Genomic DNA, 14,581 nt, shown 5'->3' with positions numbered 1-14,581 from the left:
GGCTCTCACTACCAGCCGGCACATGAGTAAACTATTTTTTTCATTTTTTTTTTTCATTTTAATATAATGTTTTTACACATGTTAATTTCTGAAATGTTGATGGGGGCGGCGCCCCAGCGCCCCCTATGGACAAGCCGCCACTGGTGTATAATGATTTATTTTCTCATTAGTTCCTCTCTGAGTCAATACACTGCAAGCCACACGGACAAGCCGCCACTGGTGTATAATGATTTATTTTCTCATTAGTTCCTCTCTGAGTCAATACACTGCAAGCCACACTGAGAAATGTTATGTACAAATTTATATGTCGGCTGAATAACTCAGAGAATTACATAATTATGGCATTGATCAGCATCAAGTTTAGCACTTCATGGTATAAGTCCAAGTTATGGAAGCATTGGTATAGTTGTCTCCTCTGAAGTTTTTAATTGTATTGTGTGTACTGTCAGTGGTTGCTGTTTTTTATTTGGACCTGTGAGTCTGTAATAAAGTTTATTATTATTATTATTATTATTGAATGGCTTTCGAAGACGTAGACGTCATACGGACCACTTCAATTTATGATGCTTGACAGCCCCAGTCCTGATTTACTTCTGTCTTAAAAATAAAGATACTTTATTGGATTTGGTGGTTCCTTGAAGAACATCCAACCTTTCCATTGTTTAAAAAGGTTCTTTATCGTGAAAAAATACAAGAAGAACAAATAAATATTCCTTTTAAGAACTGTTCACTGAAAGGTTCTTTGGGGAACCCAAAAATGGCTCTTCTTTGGCGTCATTGCAAAACCCTACTTTTGGAAACTTTTATTTTTAAGAGTGTTTCTGAAAAGAGTGAACAGGATATTATTCAAAAAGTAACTTTTTGTGTCCACAAGTGATACAGGTTTTGAATGGCACGGAGATTCTGTCATTATTTACTCATCTTCATGCTGAGATGAATTAGACCTTTTTAGGGACTGTTGTGTGGTGAAGTGTGTTTTCTTAAGAAAGCACAATAGACTACCCTTACTGCCCACCCCCACCAACCATGCTAGACCCCCTCCATATCCGTGCTGCTCAAATCACGACACCAAGACCAGAGAGCTGATATTTCTATAACATCAATGACACAGGCACACACACACACACACACACACACACACACACACACACACACACACAGAGGCATCTCTTCACACTCACAGACATCTCAGAGATGGACTGTCACATGTCACAAGTCCAATACATTTAAACAACATAGACTTTAAGAGACACAATCTCTTTGAAGAAATTGTGTGTACCAACTCAGTAAGGATTTACATATAGTAGAAGCCAGGGCTAGCTGTTACTATTTTTTATTTGAGTTAATATTTCTCAGGGTCGGTTTTCATAAAGTCAGTTTATTAAAAATAAAGGTTCGAAAAGGTTTTTTTTGCAGCAATGCCATTGAAGACCATATGTAATTATCAACTATAAAGATAATTACAATGATACTTATATTAGCATATGCAACAATGTATAATATAATTCTGTTTATTATAAGCGCACTGCAGTTTTGTCTTCTGCTTTTTTAAATGTGTCAGCTCTTTAAAGTTTGGAGGATACTGATTGGATGTCAATGTTTTATATTGTTCAATCATCAACTGGGAAAAAAATCATTCTGAAGGTGATTCCAACAATATTGTTCCTCTGTGTTATTAACATTATAGCTGCGGATGTGGATATCCTATTCTCATAGAATTATAATGGTAATTACAGCTGCATGATCGTTATCATTAGTAATAGAGCTTGGTGTGAACAGTCCTTCAAAGTCGCTATAGAAATGTAGATAAAAAAACCAAGTCCTGCCCCCCTACATTTTCTTTCAGATTACCCTGATATGTACAACACAATACTGAAGGGAAGGGGGGGGGGGGGGGGGGTCTGTTGCTATTTATGTTACATTACAGTTCCAATGATGAAGAACCTTTTTCAAGTGCACATGATAATTTAACACACAGTGACCCTTTAGGGCAAGTTGTCCCAGTGGAACATTCCATTAAACTAGGCAATTTTAAGTACAGCAATTCATTAAATAAAAGAAATACTGGTCAACAAATTATAACATTTAAAACAACTCCCCCCAATAACAATGTAAAACCATTCATCAAAATAGACTTTATACTACCCCTTTGCAAGGCTTCCCTTACTACATGTGCTGTAGAGGGTTAAGTTATGATGACTGAGGTTGTGGTCTAGATGTGAATTGCGGTGGGATATCATGTATGCCACAGGGAATGTCAGTGTCACGACCTTTGTGGGCATGTAGACAAAGGGATCATGATACTTTTCTTATCTGCCTCGCCATCTGTGGTGGTGTTGAGGGGGGCCAGTGAAAACAATTTGACCATTAAATCTCCGCCCACGAGTTGAAAGCGCAAGGCGCTAAATTGGTGCTCTGGGAGGAGTCAGAGAGAATCCCTGAATGTACCAAACACCACTAATATATAATTTCTAATAGCATTGATTAACAGCAGCAGGACGCGAACAGAGTGAAAGAGGAAAACTGGGCGTTGAAGTTGTAGCAGAGAGTGTCCTTCCTTCCAGGCTGAACTGTAGAAAGGGTCTGCTCTGACTTCCAGCAGCGCGCGAGAGGGACGCGAGATCAGGGCAGCAGTTTGGGGGTCTCTGGAATTTATTAGCTGACGCTTGAAGCTCGTTGTGTTTTTCTGGATTCGGAGCAGATCTACAGGTCCGCCAGTTTTTCAGTCGGCATTCAGTCACGTAGACTTACGACCATCACACTTCACCATCTCTGGAACTCAAGACACTATTGGGCTTTTGAGGTGAGATTCTCGGTAAACTAAACTCCCCTGGTGTTTACGTAAATACAAACTTATGATGGCTGGTCAGTGAGGTACGAAGCTCTCTTTATCTATTCATTTAATTAAGATCAGCTAGAAAAACATCGTGTTTCATTTTAAAACTATGTCATATGTGGTTATCACTAAAGCAGGGTAGAACTAAACAGGTAAACACTCAAAACGCGTAAAGTTATTGTTTTGACAGTAGCGATAAATCACAGAGATTCCTTATTGAGATGCGAGGCATTTAAGCGTAAATTTAATTTTAGCAAAGCCTAACAAATTGTTTCGAGAAGCTTGAAGGTATAAAACACTCGGAATTGAAAACAGTCGTTTATGTATTCAGCTAACGCCGCGCGTCTCTCACCCCACAAACAAACAATTTCCTTACGCTAAACTCGCTCGTATTTCACCGATGACGGCGCGTGTCACCATCCGGCGGTTCCTGTTCAATCTAATTAGTTGAGTAAAGCTCGGGGAAAGTCTGGGTGGGATGAAGAGGCATCAAGCTGGCGGTTTTCCCACGGGGTGTGACAGCTAGAGTTGTCCGTGTGTTGTCCAAGAGGTCCCGTCATAAGTATTCTGTCCCCCACAGACGCAGATGGAGACAGTCCTATCTATCTATCTATCTATCTATCTATCTATCTATCTATCTATCTATCTATCTATCTATCTATCTATCTATCTATCTACTCATATAATCATATAATTATTTAACCCTTGACATTCCCTTTAACAAAGAGTGAAATTCTTCAGGCTTTAAAACAATGGTTTTCCATTAGACATGATTTATGGTGGTTTTCCTGAAAACTAAAACCATGTATGAGCATAGCCGGAGCGTGTGTAAGTATGGAATGATATTCCGGACTTTATTCAAAAGGAATTGCAAATTGTATTTGCAATTGCGTTTTCAATTTGTGGACGCATAAAATGTGACATAATTCAAACGCAAATGCAAATCGCGCATTACCGTTTGCATTTTCATTTAAGCGAACGCACAGTGTCTGCCAAATTTAAAATGGAAATGCAAAGTCCGTTTGCAATTGTGTTTCCCATATCTTACGAGCTATGAGCCTGTCATATTTAAATAGCAATATTAATTACCACATTTGCCTTTTCACTTTCTCTGCACTGTGCATGTAACCTGCCAAAACTCAAATGGAATCGCAATTCCTTTTGCATTTGAATTTCCAACATCTACACGGAAACCTGTCAATCAAGTGACAGGGGTGGGGCCATTTTATTGGGCGTGTTTGCATTGGGAAGTGACGTCACTCACAGTCGACGGTAATAAAAGAGGCAATTGATATAATATTTAGTTTCATTTGTAATGACTGTATATATACACATTTTCCCTGAACTAAGTACATTTCTGCTGCTATTATTATGTTTAAATGAAAAAGTAAAGGAGGCAGTGGTATTTCATATCCTTTTTTGTTTTATTGTAAATATACAGTGAGGAAAATTGCAGTAGTCAAGGCGAGCTGACTGAAGTTATCATGTACGCTGCTGTTTGCAGAATTACCGGACCTGCGTCATTACAGACATCACACTCCCGAGTCGAATGCATAAAGTCTGAACTACCGAGGATGCATGTCCGAAATCAGCGTCTATTTGCCTAATCTTCCAGATGTTACGGTTTAACTGGTTACCGTGTTATCCGGTGACCAACTTCCTGGTTCAGGACAGGTCTCTGCTGCAGATGTGCTGGAACGACGGCAGCAGATTCGGCAATTCTGAAAGCACAAACTGACATGATATTAAGTGTTTAATAAACGCAGACTTGCTCATTGCATGATTCAGATTTTCTTGTAAAGTTTACAAGTTATTAGTATGATCGCCCGTTTCGCGGCAGAAGTAAGCAGGATAAACAAAAAAATAAAATACGTCTGTGATGGCGCGGGTTTCGAACACACGCTAAAAGACGGAGCGCCGCGCCGCGAGACGAGAGTCACTAACCACCGAGCTACACCAAATCAGCTCCAGATCTCTCGATTAAAGACAGGACTCTCGGCGTCACATCGTGCTGCTGCTGAATCAAGGAAATGTGACCGTGTTAACTTGTGACCTGTGTTTACCTATTATGAAAATAAACCATAGCAGACCACTGACTACATTTTATGGTTCATGATGTTAAAGAACATTTCATAACGTCTCAGACAACTGTACATTTGTGGCTACTGTGGTTTAATTATAAACACTATCGATAACTCATATTTACCATAGTAAAACATGGTACATTTTAGTATGATCGAAGATACAAAAATTCTTCGAGAACAGACTTGTATATGTGCATTCCCAGAAGAGATGAGAAATGGATTCGTGTTCAGCACCACAAAAAGAACATAAAGTATCAATATCAGGAAACATCTTTTTTAAGTAAAGCTTCACAGGATAGAAAAGATGAAGTAATTTTTAAGACACATCCTTAACCCTATTGGTTATTAAGTATTTAGATGACAAAGTCCACACTAATTAATTAATAATTATTTATTACCGTCGACTGTGAGTGATGTCACTTCCCAATGCAAACATGCCCAATAAAATGGCCCCACCCTTGTCACTTGATTGACAGGTTTCCGTGTAGACGTTGGAAATTCAAATGCAAAAGGAATTGCGATTCCATTTGAGTTTTGGCAGTTTACATGCACAGTGCAGAGAGAGTGAAAAGGCAAATGTGGTAATTAATATTGCTATTTAAATATGACAGGCTCATAGCTCGTAAGATATGGGAAACACAATTGCAAACGGACTTTGCATTTCCATTTTAAATTTGGCAGACACTGTGCATTCGCTTAAACGAAAATGAAAACGGTAATGCGCGATTTGCATTTGCGTTTGGATTATGTCACATTTTATGCGTCTACAAATTGAAAACGCAATTGCAAATACAATTTGCAATTCCTTTTGAAAAAAGTCCGGAATATCATTCCATATGTAAGGCTTATAGTGCGTTCAAGTCATGTCGTATTTAAAAAAAAAAAAAAAAAGTGACGTGACATTCAGCCAAGTATGGTGACCCATACTCAGAATTTGTGCTCTGCATTTAACCCATCCAAAGTGCACACACATAGAGCAGTGAACACACACACGGTTTTATTATTATTAATTTTAATCCAGTGTTTGTTTTCAGTTCAGATTTTTTTTTTCATGAAAATCCACTAAAAGGTACAATTTGTAAGATATTTGCAGTAAAATATCCAAAAACCACTAGGTTAGTATTATATATTTTGTCCAGCTGATTACTAACAATATTTCTAATGTTTTCAACTACTTGTAAATCATTATGGGGCATACATGGCAAACGCGGGGCATCGCATCTCTAGACCCGCGCAAAGACGCATCTGATCCATAGTCTGATCGCGTCTTTGCATTGACTTTGTATGTAATCTAATCGCGCAAATCGTTGAACTCGCGTTAAATCCATGATTTATCTTTCTGTCTGATTGATGGCCATCAGCGGTTGGGTAGAAGACAACAAATCCCATCATTCCACGCTCCTCCTTAGCGTCATCAAACCATGTGATTGTTATTGATTTGATAGTGTGCCCTCTCATGGCAGGTCCTACAACCTGTACCTTTAATATTAGCTGTAAATTCAATGGCACTTCAATGGCTACAGTAATATGATAGATATATGTAATTACATTGTCTGCAAATCCATTAAACCCATAGAATATAATGTAGTAATGTTATGGCAAATATGAAAAAATCATTGTAGTGTTATATTTTGTCTCCAAATCTTAACTATAGGTTTATGGAATAGTGCAACTGACCCATATCTAAACATTTCTGTCTTAAATCAGAAGATATATATATCAATCCAAGTACACAATATATACAGGCATATGACCCAGGGCCGGCGTCAAGAAATGGTTGTGCCCCCCCAGGCCCCTACACAGTTTTTAATTAATTCAATATATATCAAGAATCATTAAAATTAATTAAACATTGAATGTTTCATGGTTTTAATGCAGTAAAAATTTGAGAATATAGTTGAAACTCATTAGTTTTGTTGAGCGCGTGCGCTGATTGAATTCTGGACTCTAAATTCCATCATCATGAACAACAAAGCGCGGATGTATAAGTGAGAGATTCATTTCACAGTTTATACAGCTTCAGTGATTATAACGATATATATATTTTTCTTTTTTTTGAGCGTGCTTAAACTCGCGATAGATCACTGTTAGTGATAATGTCACTCTCTATATAGCCTATAATTTATTCGCTGTTTGAATAATCGTGGAAAGGAAACATTATATAATTATACATTTCTGACATTATTATTAAATTGTAATCTCGTTAAATACAGATCCGGTCCCATTAAAAAAAAATTGTATTTACCCTACATGACACCCATGTCTGGTTTTTGTCTAAAAAGACTTTTTATGATGTTTAATACATTTGGCTGCTTTTAGCCTTACCCTGGAGTTAACCCTCCGCCTACTGTATGTGTATGACTATTATCTTTGGCCATATTCCAGAAGCAACACAAACAGTGCTGGGTTAGGTTAATGTGTCCTGTACGATATTTCTGAAATCTTTACATTTTAAAATGCACTTAACCAGCGATATTAATTGCTAGCCTAGAAGATAGATTTTTTTTTCAGCCTATACATGATCTTCACAGCTGTCAAACTACATCAAATATGGTGGTATACTGTAACCAGATATGTCTGATTAGGTGTTATTGAGAAGAACTTGAAAACCTTTCTTCTTGAAAATTGTGCTGTATTTATTTGAGACAAAGGTTATTATTTTAAAAAAGCCCTGCCATTCTCAAATGGTTATGGAATGATTTGGAAGTAAACAGGCCTTAAATCTTACATTCCAACTGTCTAACTTCAGCACTGTGTTCTGTAACTCTATCCATTAGAGGGTTTTGGTGCATTTCTCCACCTATTTCTGTATCTTATTTTTGTAGTCTGACATAAAGGTTTGCTGCACTTGTTCCACGATTCAAACTCAGACCAGTTTTCAATTAGTCAGGCACTTGTGCGTGAAGATATTGGCTCTGAGGGATCCATTAAAGCCAGCCTCGGGTGGCTTTGTAGTTTAGCTAAATGCTGATGTCAGAAGCACTCAAAGACTTCACTCACACATCTCAACACAGGCTCAGAGGTAAGTCTAGAGCCTTAACCTTTACATTCCTCTCAGCTATTGTTGGATATGTGAGAAGAACCAGCATAATATAAGTGGTGGCAGTATGTAAATATATAAAGTTTTGGTGAATTAGGCAAATTTGTATAAATCTCATTTGTACATTTTCATACAATCTGCTTATGTTTAAGGGTGGTGTTAAAGAGTTGACCCTTCATGAGGGACCCATAAATTTTTGTATGATTCACATTGTACAAATTCAAATGAAAGCACCACCTTATAAAATAGTTAGGTTTTCCTGTGAGATGGGGTAGAAAAAGTAATAAAATGTGGACGTCAGAGTCCTAAAAATAATTGTGCTTGGTCTAATCTATAAGCTTTGTCCTATGGGAAAAAAAACAACAGATCAATGTTGACACCTCATTTGCCAACTAAAAAAAAAATAAAAAATTACTCTTTTACGATATTTTTGGTGTATTGATAAAGAAATGAATCCTGACAATTATTTATTTTTGGACTGATTACTTATTTTTAGATTAACTGTCGCTATTGTTTGTTTTGGTTGGTAATTATCCAATGAAAATTGTGTTTATAGACATGAAAATTAACTGATTTATTGTTTTGAAGTGTATCAAACTAACAAGAACTAAAGCAGTGGACTGATGTGGCATTATTATGGAGATGGGAGTCCGTGTTGTTCTGCTTGAGCAGACACGGAATCGTTCAGTCACTAAAGCATTGAGCTGCTGGAAATGAATATTTGGTTCTTTGTGGCGGGAAGTCCCTGTTGGAGCAAGAGGCCTGTCTACAGGCTGTAGTATTAATATCAGTTGACATGGCGGCAAATGAACTAGTCGTCAGGGCTGGTTTGATCTTCACTGCAGTTCCCAGATCTCTAATCGGCGCAGGTGATTCATTCCACCCTGAGCTCTTATCCAGCCTCCAGTGAAATGCCCTTATTGACAGCAGAGCGAAGGCCCTGGGAGAAAAGGAGGTCAAGTCATCACTTTCTTCCAAGTTTCAGGCATCAGAGCTACACAAGCTGGCAGTTTGTAGTCTGCAGAGGATCTGGAATGAGATAGAGTATCTATTGCCTTGAAAAGAAAATTGCTTTTCCTCCCTATTTGTTGGAGGACTCTCATCTAATGCGTGTGACATGGGGTGCTTCACCCGGTAATGGGTTTTGGGTCCTCATTGCCTCTGAGACATATGAAATTTGCAAAGGAGCTGTGTAGATTAAGTACCATCAAGAATACAGTATGTGTTAAAAAATTAAGAGGCTTGTCAAGTATGACCTGCCACTGTAGAATGTCCATTTTGAATACATAGATCCTTTTTTTTTTTTTTTTATGCCAGTGCTGGCAAAGATGCTTTTGTCCTGGAAGGCTTTGAGAAACTTCAGAGGATGCAGCTGAGGGCTCCAAAGTTCATTCAAAACAGAGCTGTCCATTGACCCTAGTAAATGACAGGACCTCTTTATCAAGAGGAAACAGACTGCTTGTTTGTGTTATGTGCAATGCTTATCTATTATTTATGCAATTTCCTTCAATATTAGTGTGCCAGGATAAAATGAGGTGAAAGTATGCATATAATAAGCTGGGTCCTATAGATAGCTGAGGGTCTCACATTCATTATTTAATCTTTACCCAATATGAAATGCAGATTTTAGATGTAAATGGACTGCATTTATATAGCGCTTTCAACAGACCACATGGCCATCCAAAGCGCTTTACAAGTTGCCTCACATTCCCCCATTCACACACTCATTCATACACCGATTGCGGTGTCAGCCATTCAGGGCGTCATCCAGCTCGTCAGGACCAGCTGGGGTTAGGTGCCTTGCTCAAGGACACCTCGACACTTTGTCAGGTGGAGCTGGAGATTGAACCACCAACCGTCCAGTTTGTAGACAACCTATATGAACCACTGAGCCACTGCCTGTATTGCGAAAGACTTTTCCACACTCCACTTTGTGTAGGTTTTATATGGAAGGAGCCTTGTTTTGATGGTGTGTTCCCTAAATACCTGGATTTTAGTAACAGATAGAAATTTTGCTAAAGGGACAGTGATTAAGCAGGAGCACAAAATTTGGAGTCAATGCCTCCTTAAGGCCTGCTTTTTAAATTGAGCGATTAAGGTGGCTTATTTTTAAGAGTCTGTTTAATGATTAGCTGAAGCAGTAGATATCAAGTGGGCTTGTTTTTTTTTATTTGAGAGGAATGAGGAGGGATATTTTTTTTTATAACTGGCACGTTTGCTAGCTGTTAATGCATGCCAGTTATTCAGTAAAAAACAGCTTCAATTTACTATAAAAACGCACAGCTTATTTCCAAAAAAAACAACAACAACAACAACAATGCGACTATGGGATGTCATTTTGGTGCCTAGCTCTATATATTGTATAGATTATACATATTCTATGCGCCAAATTGGTTTAGAAGATCTCTAGATTTTACTAGTATTGGTACTGACTGCTGAACACTAGTCATTGTTTATATGTAGGTATTAGTATGGAACATTTACAGGTACAAAATGTACATTTTTGTATGTTTCAATTGATTTGATTGTCAATATTTTATTACACTTTAGGTAAAAATACACACAATGACATCACATTGAGAAAACACTGTTTGCAAAAAATATATTTTATCAGCATTTTACTGCAAAATTTGAATATAAAGTAGATTTTACTATAAATTATGGTATTTGGAATATGGTAATTCAAAACAAATTATCAGTAAGTTACAGAAACATTTATGGTCCTGTGATATGTAATACAGTATCTCACTGTATATGGTAAGGGAACAAACACTTAATAGTTTTACCTGTAGTATCCCACATTCTTTTTACATTACAATTATAATTTTTTTTGTCATAATAACACTGCATTTAGCTGAAATCAAAGGGATAGTTCAACCAAAAAAATAAAAATTTGATGTTTATCTGCTTACCGCCAGGGTATCCAAGATGTATAGTAGGTGACTTTGTTTCTCCAGTTTAACACAAACAAAGATTTTTAACTCAAACTGCTGTAGTCTGTCAGTCATATAATGGAAGTGAATGGGAATCACGGCTTTGAGAGTGAAAAAAACATACACAAACAAAAACAAATTAAACCCTGCGGCTCGTGAAGATACACTGATGTGTAAAGACACAAAAGGATTGATCTGTGCAAAAAATATATCTATATATATATTTACAAATATAAAGATATATCGGTCGACCTCTACCTTAGGGTTTAATTTAGTTTTGTTTATGTAAGTTTTTTTGACTCAACGTGATTCCCATTCACTTCCATTATATGACTGACAGACTGCAACGCTTTGAGTTAAAAATCTTGGTTTGTGTTCTACTAAAGAAACAAAGTCACCTACATCTTGGATGCCCTGGTGGTAAGCAGATAAACATAACATTCTCGTTTTTGGGACAACTATCCCTTTATGGTTTTGGTAAATTTAAGGTTTCTGTAAAATAAGAACCATTCTTAAAACCATGGGCTGTTTACTATAGTGGTACACACAGTTATCCTTGTGCATCCTCAGCTATTGAGTAAAAGAGCTCTGTTGATCTGAGTTGCTCTTTTTATGACATTTGTACAGTCTGAACACAGACAGTTGTTTCTCTTTTTATGAGCTCACACTGTCTATAGGAAAGGCCTGTTTCTGCCTTTGACACAGTTAAACTCCTCACTAGTCCTGACTCAGGCATATTTCTGTGCTTCTGATCTTTTCTCCTTTCTTCTTATACATTCCAGTAGAAGTTTATTCCCCAGACTTTTCCCCTGTACTCCCCACCTCTGTTTCCCCCTTCTTCTGGGTTTTGGGTTTTGGTAACAGTTCTGCGGTCACTCAAGTGCACATAGCAAACTCAAGCCATTACTCTACAGACAGACATTCCTTTGTGGAAAGTGTTTGGTCGATTTTAGTCTCTTTCTGTTTTCAGTGGTGTTAAGATGTGTTCACTACTGTTTTGTGCTGTTTTGAGATAATCAAGAAACACATTGTTCTGTCTTTGAATACCACCCACACATACAAGGACATTAGCATGCATTTACACAAACACACACTCGCAGGAGAGTGAAATGAGCACAGCTTGCTCAAGTCCATTAGGTTTGTGTGTTTTAGGTCTTTGCTCTGTGAAGATATTTATTAAAAAAACTGTTCTGTTTAGGATCAAGGCTTGAATTCTGGTCATTGTACTGATGACCTGTAATTTATATAGCTGAAGCTGAATGAAGTTTAGAGGTAAAGTATTTCCCTGAAATGTGACTGTATATGGTTTTATTGGAAAAAAAGTATGATACTTTGGTCTAAGCACTTTTTTTCTCAATATGCTGAGATAAGCTTTCCTTACAATACAAACATGATGAGTATTATAGTATGGACCATTTTGACATAAATGTGTTATGTGTTGTTTTCCCCTAGATTTTATCTCCATTATTCACTTTTATGCATTAGTGCATCATAATATGCTTCTGCAGAAGCCAAATGTTTCTGCATTCAAATTTATTTATGTTTTTATTAATTTTGTCTTAAATTTCACAATACATTAGGCTGGTGTCAAAAACAGCTAACAATACAAGTTTAATGAAAAAAATAGTAATGCAGACACACAATGTGAACTGCTAAGTACATTTTATGTGCAAGTACACATTATGAATCAAATGTTTTTACACACAAGGTCATTATCTTCTGATTTTCCACATTTTAGAATGATAATCAAAACTACACTACAGTTCAAAGTCAGTAAACAGTTTTCTATTTTAATATATTTTAAAATTGTATATTCTTTGATGACTAAAAAGCCCAGAAGAACAGCATTTATTTGAATATAAATCTTTTGTAATGTTATGCATGACTTCTGTCACTTGTGACAAATGTAATAGATCCTTACTGAATAAAATAAAATAAAGGCCCCAAACCCTTAAATGGTAGTGCAATATGTGAATTATTGACTAAAAAAATGTTAAACAAGATTCCAGCTCTATAGACTCTGGACATTCTCTTCTTAACTTACTTCATGAAGTGCAGACTTGAATGATTTGTACTGAAGGGGTTCACATGCATGCTGGAGACTTGTGGAATGCTTTTCCTTCACAGTCTGGCCAAACTTATCCAGAACTTTTCCTTTAGGTATAATTTCAATTTTCTAATATATTTGTAATTTAGCCTATTAGGTTCAATCAACAATTACCCTTGCACACCTGCAGATGATTGATAGTTGCATAGGACAAACAACCAAAAACAGGCCACAAAACTAATTCTGTCCAAACATGTAACCGGTTGTGTATAAATAAACATTCCTGTCAGCTAGACTAACCACAATGCTTTCAGTTAAAGTGACAAAACCACAACTTATCTGACAAAAACATTTGTATGTCAGTTCATGTTAGGTACAATACATCCAGAACATTTCTGCAGTTCCTCTTAATGTATTAGACAACTTCCTCCTACAAGTCTGCCACATCAGATGACACTATATATTAGGGATGGGATGGTATGAAAATTTAATATCACGATTATAGTGACTAAAATGATCACAATTATCAATATTATCACGGTTTTGTTGAAACGAGATGAAAGTGTACAAAAATAGTTGATGCTCACACTGAAAACATTTCAGCAAGTTTTATATTTAATAATCAACAAACAACTAATAAAACAATTCTATGCACTTATTTAAAAGAAAGATTAAATTCTGTGGCATTTCCTTCCTTACAATGAAAAGTGTAGAAGCATAGAAAAGTCACTGACTCTCGCCATTCCTTCTCGAAAAAAAACAAAAAAACATTGTGCGCTGCGCTTGCGTCAGACTGTTGCTGGCTGGACATGATTTAATAGCGAGTTATTAAAACCGCGATAATCAAACACGGTTTTAATGATAATTCATTTTTAAACGATATTACTAACCTTCAGCACATTTTATCACGGTTATCGATAAAACCGGTTATCGTCCCATCCCTACTATATATGCCTGGTGTTTCATAGTGGATTAAGTTCACATGTTCCGTACTTTTTTTTTTTTACTCCTCATGATTTTTTTATGAGATGCTATAAATGTTTCAACCAGGCTTCTTTACCCATATGTGGCTTTCAACAGATTTGTTGGGTCACTACAGTTAAAGTCATCTCGTGGCTTTTAGGGCTGCATTGTGAAGACCCAGGCATCATTCTGCAAGGCAGCGATTGTCAGTCAGCTTTCTTGGTTCATTGCAGGGCCATGAAAAAAACTGCCTTCTTTAATCATGAGATAACGTGATCACATGAAGGTGGTGGATTGTCTCATTGTGTGGTCATTAATGAGGAAACTACACGTTTTCTCCATTCAAGCTGCTGGGGAAATATTTAGGGCAGTGATATCATTCCCCACTGATTAGGCTGGAGAATGGAGGAAATAGACCATGAAGTCTAATCTCTTCCTTTTCTAATTTCTGTTTGTATTTTGGAAACTGCTGGAGGAGAAGACTGAGCACCCTTCAAAGGTAGTTAATGTTTTGTGTGAGCATAATTTGCATGTTACTGATTATTTTAACATAAATTGAATGTGCCAGCTTGCATTTTTGTTGATGGAGAGAACAGGACCATTCAATACTGAAGGTTACATGTAGAGATGTTCTGATACCCTTTTTCTCTTCCCGATACCGATTCCGATACCTGGGCT

The 14,581-nt window shown here is 37.0% G+C and overlaps 1 protein-coding gene across 1 annotated transcript in view; it reads left to right on the top strand.

Moving 5' to 3' along the window:
- The first annotated feature begins 2,343 nt into the window (after positions 1-2,343).
- Positions 2,344-14,581, top strand: part of LOC132156053 (tetraspanin-18-like) — a 67,225-nt gene continuing 54,987 nt past the window's right edge. The window contains exon 1 of the mRNA XM_059564874.1: positions 2,344-2,803. The gene's annotated coding sequence lies outside the window, so the exon portion shown is untranslated. The remainder of the gene's footprint in view (positions 2,804-14,581) is intronic.

The sequence above is a fragment of the Carassius carassius genome, chromosome 13 (genome assembly GCF_963082965.1).
Source record: "Carassius carassius chromosome 13, fCarCar2.1, whole genome shotgun sequence".
In the NCBI taxonomy this organism is placed as follows: domain Eukaryota; kingdom Metazoa; phylum Chordata; class Actinopteri; order Cypriniformes; family Cyprinidae; genus Carassius; species Carassius carassius.
The sequence above is the reverse complement of the archived record's forward strand: the minus strand, read 5'-3'. Positions and strand labels throughout refer to the sequence as shown.